We start from the raw sequence: 9,915 nt of genomic DNA on the forward strand, positions 1-9,915 counted from the left end.
AAAAATTTCTGTATCAGCAAGTATAGATACATGTGTATGACTTTCATCAGTTTTCCATATTTGATTTAACCCCGAATCGTTGCTAATGTCATGAAACTTAAATTTATCTACGGTCTTGTAAACCATTATGTGTGGTTGTTCTGTAAAGGATTGTCCGACTAGCAATGGCACATCCAGCAACACGACCTCAATCGCCTGACAAGTGACCCTAGCTCCCACACCATCAATGCATAAATCGACCTCAACGCTACCCTCCGAATACACTACATTGCCAAAGCCCTTTAGAGGTAATAATGTTTTATCTAATATTAATCCTAATGATTCTATCGTGGAAAACGTAATTAGTCTAACATAACTTCCAAAATCTATGAAACAATTCATCGATACCCCGTTAACTTTACAATTTTTCATGTATTTCGAATTAGAACGAGAACTTAATATTCGCATAGTTTTTAGAATAGATTCAGTCTTATGTCCTTGATCGGACGGTGTAACATCATTTTTAAATCTACAATTCTCAATTTTATGTCCAACACGATTACACTTTGTGCACTGCAATAAGGGTTTCCGACATTTGAAATAAGGCTGTCCCTTTTCCCTACAATTGTAACAAAAAATCGAACCCGTGTACGATCGACTTGGAAACTTTCTAATAAGGTTATTATTACTAGTACCGTTATACTCAGGCTTTATCCTATCTTATTACTATATTGACCTATCGTCTGTGGCGTACTCTGACTACTGAGTAAAAATTGTAACAGCTGATCGGGCTGAGTACAACGTAAATCAATGGCACTAGACTTCATGGTCTTGTCACTTAGACCGTGAATCAGACAATCGACTGCGCGTTTGCCGTCAATTTCACATTGATTCAAAAGAGCTAATTTTTCATAATAATATATCTCTAGTGGCTCATTAAACCTACTTCGTCGTTGAAGCATATCCTCCAAGGTCTGCCCATAGTTTTGTTCGCATGGAAAAGCACTTAAAAGTTTTCTTGCCATTCGACCTAACTAAAAAAAATTGAATTTTGACTTTCATACCAAACTTTGGCCAAACCTTGGAGTTTTTGCATTGCAAAATGTACTATAGTACGGTCGTCCCATCCATAGACAGCGGCACATTTATTCACCTTTTTAATCCAAATGTCAGTTTTTTTTACTCTTATTATAGGGATCGAAATCAGGCAAAATATTTTTATGAATAATATTACTAGTGGAATGTAATAATGAACCGGCGTCACTGGTGGAGTTTTCAAAGAATTTACAATACTTAAGAGATCTTTAGTAGTAAAATATGGACTACATGACCTTGATTTGCTCTCTGTTCTCCTGCCGCTCTCCCCGCTATCTTTTTTAGCCATGCGGTTTCGCCGTCGTCGCCTATCACGATCTTCACTTGCACGACGGCTCCTGCTAACTCCATGTTGGCGGCCGCTTCGGCTGGATCCCCGTTGAGGCTTGCGCTCGATATGATCTTGATCACAGTTGGTATTGCGCAAGACGCTACGACTGCGATGGCTGCGGCTCGTGCTGCGGCTCGTGCTGCGATGCCTATGACTTCCACTGGCCCGCGGATTCCTTACGCTTGAGCGTATTTTGTCACGGTCCGGCAACGACAATCGGCGCCGAGGAGAATTTGTGATATCACGGGGCATTGCCTGAAACTCGAATGAATAGAGCTTAACTTCCGTTTCGTATGTACTACCGATGAATACTATAATAACCTATTTCAATTGTATACATGAAAATATTTTTACATTAAGTGGGTAGTAAATCAGTTGACAAAAAAAATATATATATTCTAAATAAATTATTATTAAGTATAAAATTTATAGGTAAAGAATATAAAAAACAAAAATCAAACTAGTTAGTGGGTAGTTCCTATTTAAAATTTCATGGAAAAAGTGAACGTGTTCATGCCACTTCTGAAATGTAGTATTACCCTACAATAATATAGCTAAAACAGATCTTCCTTCAAATAGGCCGTGCCTAATAGATAGATATAGGCCAGTATTCTCATCAACACATTAGGACAACTATACGTTAAACACCTCACAAATAAAACATGCTACAAATATAATTATCAACTGTTTTATTTTAAATCCATAACGTTCATAAAGGAATAAATAAAATAATGCCTGAGTATTACAATCTTTCACTATAATTTAGATACTAACACATTTACATTTTTTAAATTAACAGAATAATTTCTTAATTTACCTTATATTACTGCCAAGGCACTTAGGTGTTCGATCTTCCAGCTAGTCACCACTTTCAACCGCCCGTCCCTGACAAAGGCTCCCGACCAAGTGCCTTGCAACGTTACACTTTTTAAATAACGGCTTCGGTATTGCCAGTATTTTATAATATTTCAAATATATGCTGACAATACTAAATTACAATTTAGTAATATTAATAATTTTAAATTAAGACCTAACATTAGTATGACGTCTTTACTTTCTGCGTCAAAAATGTTACCAAACGTGAGCTCCAACGCCGTGGACATGCCCCTTAAGCTGATACGCATGGCACTTTTCATCCCTCAACGGTTTTTAAAATTTGGATGGCTTCAATGGTGTTCTGAATAAAGTACTTAAAATGTACTTTTTTGTACGGGCAAGGTAAAGTCACACTAACTGATGGTAAGTGGAGTGGGGTCCAATAAAATGTCGACTTACGAGAGATGATTACCCCTCGAGAGTCGACACAATTATGCCGGCCTCTTCGAACCGGATGTACACAGGCTGATCCCAGAACGTGACACACTTACGTACGCTACTATGGCGAGTTTTAACACCTTGTGTAACATCCTATCACCAGAAAAAAAAACTTGAACAAGTATAGACGAGTGCGTTTTTGATTATTAAATTTATTTTTGAACGTGACTACTTTGTTACGCTGCTTCTTATCTATGGCTATCTCGCTTTCGTTATCGTGCTCATAAACGTGGGTCGCCATCTCCTCGTCATTGCTGGAGTACACCACTCTCACGTTGGCATGTGGCCCGAAATCAGATAAATAGGTTATTTAACACACTTACCATTTTTGTACAATTACTATAGTCCAAATACCTTCTCTCAAAAAATATTACCATACACCAAATAGTTATAAAAAATTTCACAAGTTTTAAAGGAAATAATGTTGTAGACTCATACAAAAAGGGAGCCCCCATTCGATTTCATTCAATTTCTCAACTCCTTTCAAACATGAGGAAATCTGTTAAACTTTCGAACCTGACCACACTATCAACATATTGCGAACTCACAAGGAACAGAACTTCGCTAACTAGTTAAGAACAAAACTGCCGGTAGGCGATAGGTAACCGCTGCCGCTCGTAACTCACGTCATGCGATGTGGCATAAATCATAAGCGTTCGCGGACGAGCGCATCAACAGCGTGATCCGAGTGACGAGCGGCGACGAGCCGTGTAGAGGAAACATCCGTAAATACTTTTGCGTTTTCTGTTTGGGTTAAAATAAAATTGTGCAAGTTTTTTTCTGTTATGAGGTCGAAATACTGTTGAATGTCGTGTGATTTTTCGTACAGCAAATTGCGTATTTTGTTAACATGACGAAATCGGTAGTTGACTTAAAATTCACCTTTATTTATTTCATCTCATTCCATATAACAGAACAATTTAATTCCAATTTCGTCATAGGATACAGAATAATACCATCATATAAGTAAAATATATAAATTACCTTCAGGTAGTTATATACTATATCAAAACTCAATTATCTAACGTTACACATTCGTCCTCCAAAAAACTCTAATTTGCTAATACCATAAGTTACTTCGTAAATAATTTAATCAGATCTCGGGAAATGTGAAATGATATGCGTAACTAATATACCTGTGTAGGTATTTGTATACACATATCATTAGGTTTATTATGCCGCGTGTGTTATTTATCAATTATCCTTCGCCTTAACGGTGAAACATCGTTAGGAAATCTATATGCCCGAGAAATTTAAAAAATAAGGTATGTATAGTTGGTCAACCAGTACTAGGTCAGGCCCTGTTTATAGTAGAAGAGGCACGGTTCAATAAACAATAGTAGGCAATATATAATACAGTGCTGGTATTATTATTATATATACGTCTGAATACTGGTAAACGAAGGCAGAAAGTATATTCTACATTGTTCAATTATTACGCCTATTAATTTGAAAAGCAAATGACAACGCTGATGGTGATAGTTAAGGCGTAATATTATTATCGAATCGTTTTCGCTCGCAGTTCCTTTTGCATATCCGTTCTTGATCGAGGTAAGAACAGTCAGCATTCGAAGATAATGTAACTTCCTAAGGGTGAAATAATTTACGGAATCGTTCGTTTAGAAAAGCTTTAGATAATAGTTAAGATTACTTGCACAATTAATTTTATCTTTTTAAATAGGTTACAAAACAACAATTTAATGTGCTAAATGAAGTCGTAGTGAGCGCCTATCTGCGTTGACATGCGTGCAATAAACATTGCCGTCTATTTCACTCCACACAGTTTTATTGCTCTCGTAAAGAAGACTCGTAAACAAGTTTTTTTCTATCTTACGAGCAGGAAATAAAGTTTAATATTCACATCTGAAATGTCCTTTGCAATATCACTTAGGATTTGAGTGATGTCACTGGGGAGTGGTGAACATGGAGTTATCGTAGTATTAAAATTCCATGGTAAGTGACATAGAGGCTGTCTAGTATTTAATCGGTGTCGAAGTCACGGTATACACGATGCAATGATCGGACAAACTGTCCCACCGATTACTTACAAGACGAAATTGTATAGATATTTGTCGTAATTTATTGTAAGTATAGAGCAAATAGAAGGAATATTAATGAGTGATTTTACTCTACATCATATTAAGTTGAATAATAAGATATAGTATGAAACAAAAGGTTTTGTTTGTGGCTTCGCTCGGCTTAAAAGCCTTTCCCGCTAAAAAGGTTCCTAAAAGAATAAACCGCTCCTAATACATCGGGATCATTAGTTTAAAAATCAGGTAAAAAAATTAAATTATATCCTACGGGACCAAATTACCGGAATAAAAATTAGTCTATGTTAATCTAGGATCTAATAAAACTAATATAATTTATTTATTTCTTTAAAGTTTAAACAATTAGAAAAGCACATATCAAAAAATATTACATAATATCCGTAGAGAATGGTGCCTGTTCTAAGATTGCCTTGTGTTTCAGGTCATCACGTCTCCACCTTCGGAACTTACTATTTCTTGAACTTATAATTCGGATATGGACCAACTGTGAGTAAATTTTTTTTAAAATTTCGGTTTGTTGCTTCTGAATTTACTTTTCATGAACACCCAATATTTACAAACTTTCGCATACATTGTGTTGGTATTAGTAAGATATAAAAAGTAAAACATCGTAAAGTACACGGAAGGCGATATTAACCTACCAAATTCTATAAACACTTGCCCAGCGCAGCCGACAGGGCAGTGGGTACACTTGCGAGTTAGGCCGCACTCTAATCCTCTCGCCCGGCCGAGTGCCTAACGTTTTTACGCCAAGTCACGCCGCAATAGCCTCTCAGAAGCGTGTTAGGCTTTTTTGTGATATAATGGACCAGCGTCGGTTATTTGGGGCTTTTGAAAGATGACACGAAAATAAAGGTTCGTTCGGGTACTACTGAAAATATATTTCGTAGAATATGATGAAATGTAAAGATTTTTGAAGATTAAAGCGATAATTCCTATTGTTATGGCTGTCGTTCACAGCAGTATTCTTATTTATTTTAAAGCAAATTCAGACAATTTTTTTTTTATTTTGACGACCTACTCTTAATTGTTTAGGCAATTTGAAATAAATAATCACTTTTATAATTAGAAAAAATCTTTTAGTACTGATTTTTAATGTTTATGCGCAGCGTTGATCGTTTACCATCGAGCAATCTAATTATTTTTAGTCACTTTCATACTTATAAATAGACTAGCATTTGCACGTAGCTCCACCCGCGCTAAAGCCGCTCTTCAAATAAGTTTAAACATTATCACATAGATCAGCTTATCATGGCACATCATTCAAAGCAACGATAGTTAGATCATAATTTCATCATAGCGCAAGATCGCAGCATTAACAAAATACAAACGAAATTCCCGCTCGGCGAGCACAAAGCACAATTCACGGGGAGTGCGTCGGTCACAGTCCGTTCCACTTCCCATGTTATAACAAATGCTAGAATAATGTTTCAAATTGTACAAAAACATTTGCAGTCACTGCCGCCGTTTCCCTTGTAATTGGATTTTCCAGGTGCCAGAACAGTAATGCCACGTACGTTCAAACAGAATTGTAATCCGTGTAAGACCTTTGAGCTGCGATTGCCGACTCGAATTGTTACTTAAATAAAGGCCTTGGGTTTAGCACATAACCTTCGCGTGTCTAATAACAATGCCAAATTTTGGTGACATAAATTCGCGATGTTCTATTGACACTACTTTTGACATTATGAAGGAAAATATTGACGATTATGCGTTATGTTTTCTAATTAAATATGAATAAATATATCCTGGATGATTTTGACATTGCGTTAATAAATGAAATCATATTCTCATCTTTATCTCTGGTAACAGTGTGCCAAAAATCATTTATTGCGCAATATTTTCATCAAAAATCCCAGTTTTACTTTTCCGTTTATTTTATTATTTCGTAGTTTAGTGCGAATATGGCGTGTTTGTGTAGGTGTATTTCTGACTGAAAGTATGATGTTTCCGCTTCGCCGAATTCTTTAGAGTATTGGTAGGGGCATTAGGACATGTAAAATTATAATTACTTTTTATATACTTATTTTGTTTAAAACTCACACTTTTTTACATCTCAAAGCACCCAACGTTTGTATCGAGAGCTATGTAAAGTGTTATTGTCAAGATAAGTATGTGGTTTCATTAACGCAATGTCGCAATGACCTTACAATTTACATAGTATAGTAAAGTGTAAAAGTAATATTAATTCGCAAGCTCAATCTCATCTTTATTCTATTTACAGACGCTAAATTTGTTGGTTTTTTAAGACAACATGTACAATAGGTATGATAATATATAATAGTATGATAATAAATGCTTTAAAAAAACACATACAAACTGGTACATAACATACAACAAAGCATGTTGCTAGGCAAAAGACAGCTTTATTGTTTGCTGCATTACTCTCGCACGATTTATTTTATTTATTTACTTGACTGAATAAAATGGTTTGCACCAAATACATTAATTTTAAAATACAAAAAATGATACCTACCTTAATATATAAAATTTATGTTCTCAACCAGGTTACGTTTGCAGCCTTATCAAATAGAACTAAATACAATATCTCTATAAAATCTAATTGCTCTACCAATAATTATCCTCTGCCCAATAGCATAGGTAGTATTATAAAATCAACATAACTCACTAAGATGATACAGCATAAACACCAAATACAGATATCTGCGTCATGCAGCAGTATGCTAACCATAATGGATCATAAATCTAACGCCATAACATGCGAAATCCGACGGCGCTGCACGCAAATTACTCGCCTCCGAGACACGCTGTCTGAGTGGCTCAGTCTTGCATGATCTGCTCATACTTCACGATTTCACTTTAGTGTACTTATTACACGTTGCATAAAGCAAGGTTCAGATTAGCAAGAAAATTTGCAGAAGTTATTTTCCATGTTAACAGCCGCAGCAAGCTGACGTCTGCGATTTTCCAAGTTTCTTTTTTATTATTTTCGATGACGAGGCAAGCTTACCGTTTGCCTGATGGTAAGCGATACGACCGCCTATAAACAGTAGAAACACTATGCAACACCTTAAATTACAAAAAAATGTTTAGTATTCCACTGCGCTCTCCATCTTGAGACATGAGTCTTATTATGTCCAGTACATTGGCGAGTAGTAGCTTAAATTGCAAGTGTTTATAATTATAGAAATCAAGCCGCTAGTTTAAATGCCACTCGATGATCGTGCGCAATATATTACTGAAAACTTGCTAGTGTAACTTGGCTTAAGCATGTCTACAGTTAAAGAGAATGGACCGAGATGCATATGAGGAGAAAAGTGAGTGCGAATTCCCTGTAGTGTAGTTTTACTATGATCGCGGTACCAGCGGTGTCCTGAAGTCTCAGTTTTGATCCCCGGGTCAGGTAAATTGATATTGGATTTTCCTGCTCATCAATCAGCCTTTAACTACTGAAATTGTGTGACTTTCTGCCTACCTCTGAGAACGGGATAAGTGTTCCATTATGAGAGACACACATGCAAGTATGCAAGTGTTAGAGATTAAGGTTCGTTTGACATCGCTGTATTTCAGTCGTCCTTTGATACGTCTGGTCCGATTTATCAATCTACTTCAGAGCAACAAGTATCATACCTGGCATGCATATCAATTAATAGTCTTGGATGTTTAAAAGGCAAAAAAGATGCCTACTTTGATGTAAATGATCTTTTAATTTCGTCACTTATTTGTAAAAAGATAGTGCAAGAATAAAGACAAAATATCTGCTAAAATATGTTTACATAATAAAATAAAACATAAGGGTTACAGTGTTAGTATTGATAGATGTTGTAATAAAGCTCATCTAATGATACATCTTTCAAGGAAACTGCGAAAGCTGTTAGCGCATTCCTTACGAAGTTGAAAACAAAATTGGAAAATTCTGAACGGGAAGCTACTATTTCCTGTAAAGTCACGTAAGACTCATTAAAACTTGTTTAAAAAAACAACCAAAGTACCATTGAAAGTCGTTACTATCGAAAGTTTTCGAGTTTGTTTCGTGATTGCAAAACACGTAGTAGCGTAGAAAGTGGAATTGTGAAGGTTCGTTCACACCGCCGTGCAGTGTCCGGGCAGTCGCGAGATGTCGTTTCTCACGTTTGTCGCCACTCTGACTTCGATCGCATCAAGTTTAAGTTTTTATTTTTTCATTATTTCCTTATATGGCTTTTTAACAAAAAATTAAATGAATTAACATTTTAAAAAATCAATGGTTTTGTTATTCCTTTCTACCTACGTGAGGTAGTTGCAACGCTTACCAAGAGGTAAGCTACTCGCTCGACTTGTCATTTTTAAATAAAAAAAAAAGCATCCAGCCCGTCTCTATTCGAATTTCGAACTCTATATTAACCAGTATAGTGAAGACTGAAACAGAGCAAAAACTTTTTGTATCTTAATTATCCATCCGTAGGCTGCAAAATAATTTAATTTTGCTATGTGTAATGAAGTTGTAGATAAAGTTTTCATGAAGCTAGACAGTATTGAGCAAGAAATATGTTTGCTAATGTCACGTTGTCTATTTGCTGTAATTATTTTTTACAAATCATGCACCATTTTTAACAAATTGTATAAGACTAAATTTAAGTTTGCAAAAATAAGAATAATACTACCTTTGATTAAGGACTAATTCTCAGGTATTATTAACATTGTTTACGTAACATGATACCAGAGCGCTCGTTACATTTGAAACTAATGCGCTTACTCGACCTGAGCGCATTGTGCTGGATTATTGACGCGTTTCACTTCCTACTCTGATATGCAGCGTGTTCTATCTGGGTTATAATTGAGAATTATTCTATATACTGAAGTCCTAAAAGTGTCACATTATGTTATAATATTATGCTGTTATATAATTTTACTTACATAATTATTAAGATATATTGAGTGGTGCGATCGTATTGCGTACTCGGTGCGACTTCTTTGACATGTCTGGTTTGAAACCCAGGTCAGACAAAGTTGTATTAGGTTTTTCTTCTGTTTTGACTTAAATACACATCCTGTGGAGTTGATGACCTAATTGTGGCGCTATGGACTTGAGAATGACGTGTTTTATATTTAAGTACTAATATTATTATCATTATGTTTTGTGTTTTCAATTCTTCGTTCACTGTTGCAAAAAAAAATATTTTCTTTATTTTCAATAATCCT

Source organism: Manduca sexta, chromosome 20 (genome assembly GCF_014839805.1).
Source record: "Manduca sexta isolate Smith_Timp_Sample1 chromosome 20, JHU_Msex_v1.0, whole genome shotgun sequence".
In the NCBI taxonomy this organism is placed as follows: Eukaryota; Metazoa; Arthropoda; class Insecta; order Lepidoptera; family Sphingidae; genus Manduca; species Manduca sexta.